Genomic DNA, 2,221 nt, shown 5'->3' on the forward strand with positions numbered 1-2,221 from the left:
GTATTTATTTTTTTTATTTGTGTTGTTTAAAGTCAGCCAACTGTAGCAAAACTTTACATTTTTTAAAAGCCTTATTTTTGGCAGATAAGACTTTTGCTTGTGTTGTGTGCTTAACTTTTTATTTTTTTTAAACACTGAACTAGGACAAGTTACTAAATTTCACCTAGACATTTGTGCTTTAATAAGTAAAACAACAAAAACAAGTATAGTCTGTTTGTGTAATTGCTGCATGAGTGTATGGGTGTGTGATTCAACTCTCTCTCACTTTGCCTTTCCTTCCTCTTTTTGCCCCTCTTGCATATGTAAGCATGCACATTCAACATACATGCTTACTTAGATCCTAATTTCAGTCTTACTCATCGATCTGTAAGTACTGCTTGAGTGTAATGAAAAAACTTCAAGCAGCCATTTTAAAGGTTGTGGTAGTTGGGATTTTTCTTTCATTTTTTTAGTATTATTTTTTTTCAGGGTAGTTGGAGCCCAAGGTTTTCTTAACTAACCTCATGCTGTTGGTCAACTATAAATCGGGTTCTCAGGTCGAACTTTTGATATTGCATCACAGTTTACAGCATTGTCTGCATCCTGTTTATGGCTGCTCTGTCTTTTGCGACAGGAGGAGCAAACTTGAGAGAGTTCAAGTATAGGAGTAAAAAACTGGAGAGACCAGAAATGTATTTGGGTAGTACTTAGTGGTACTCAGTTGAATTACTGTTTATATTGTAGTTCAGGTACAGCAGTTGTTTGGATTAAATATTTCACCACACATTGTGGACGTACTTGTATATTTAGATGACAGACACTGCTTTTTGGCATGGGGGAGTCTTACAGTGTGGTCCGTACTTTCTCTGGAAGTGGTTAAAAATGGCTTTAACTATAAAAAAAACACTTAAAAAAATAAATGAATGGAACAATGAGTCAAATTAAGCTTTGCATATTAGTTGATTGTTGTTTGCACCAAATTAGTTTGTTTGAAAAAATATTGCTGGAGCTTCTAGGGAATCCCAGTCACTGCTTTACATGTGTGAGTGGCCATGCAAATGTAACTGGCTTTTCTTGAATTAACACATACTGTCATTACAGTGCTTTTTTTTTGTTTTTGTTTGTTTGTTTGTTTGTTTGTTTTTCTAGAAAGGAACAAAGCAGTTCTTTATTGGTCGCATCCTTGGACTACTGTGAACAGTAAAACTATTCATCACCTTCTGAGTTGCTCTTAAACAGCTCTTAAAGGTAATCTGCCTCTTTTTTTTTTTTTTTTTTTTTTTTTTTAATTATTTTTTTTTCTTACCCCCATGACAGTTGATACCTTTGTTATTTTGTGGACTGATCTATTTTGTGTGGAGATGATGAAAAGATCTCATGCTGTGTAAATATTGCCCAGTAGTTGGTGAAACATTTCATCATTAATTGTAAAGCTGTGGCACAGTGAACACAGTATATTTTTACCCTGTGCAGTTGTCTTGCCATATGCAGAACAACAATGATTTGGCTAGGCTAATCCCTGATGTTTATCTGGCTTACATGCTACATGAAACGGATTTGTAATTGGGTAAGGATATAGCTTGCTTGTAAAATGGAGAAGAAAATGTCTTAGTGTGGTTCCATGCACTGTAACTCTGGGATGGCCAAATAGTTTTAATCAGTGATATTTTTGCAAAGATGGATGGATGTGATTGCTGTTCCCTGTTTTTTCGCAGTTGATGATTTCAATGCGGATCTCCCTTTACTTTGTGCTTATACTTGCAGAATACTCTGTAAAACAGACCAGAAGAGGCTAACCCAGACCACTTGATCTGGGGAGGTGATGGGTTGTCATGTCCATGTCCCTTTTGCCCTACTGGGTGTAGGAGGTTACTTGACCTTTCAACCTTGGGGTCAGGTGACTCTTTAAGGTCATTGTATGGGTAGCAAGTGTCTGTAGGAATGGGTTAAAAAGGCTGAGCAGAGAAGATGACATGTCCGGGCATGCTTCCTTTAAAGGAGAGAGAGAAAAATAGGGAGAGGTTGGAGTCAGTGATGTGAACAGTTCCACCTGGACTTGGAAAGAAATGATCAGCTTATAAGGAAATTGCACAACTTACCTGGTTTGTTTCTTTGTGTGCTTTTTGTTAAGTATTTTAGGTTTGTTTGATTGCAACTTCAGTGTAGATCAGGCTGTTCTGCAAAAAAAATGGTGTGTACAAACTAAATATGAGATGAGAAAATTATACATGATTATTCTGCA

Source organism: Diplotaxodon limnothrissa, linkage group LG16, assembly GCF_057381915.1.
Source record: "Diplotaxodon limnothrissa isolate DT_005_m linkage group LG16, D_limnothrissa_male_GT1.1, whole genome shotgun sequence".
Classification (NCBI taxonomy): domain Eukaryota; kingdom Metazoa; phylum Chordata; class Actinopteri; order Cichliformes; family Cichlidae; genus Diplotaxodon; species Diplotaxodon limnothrissa.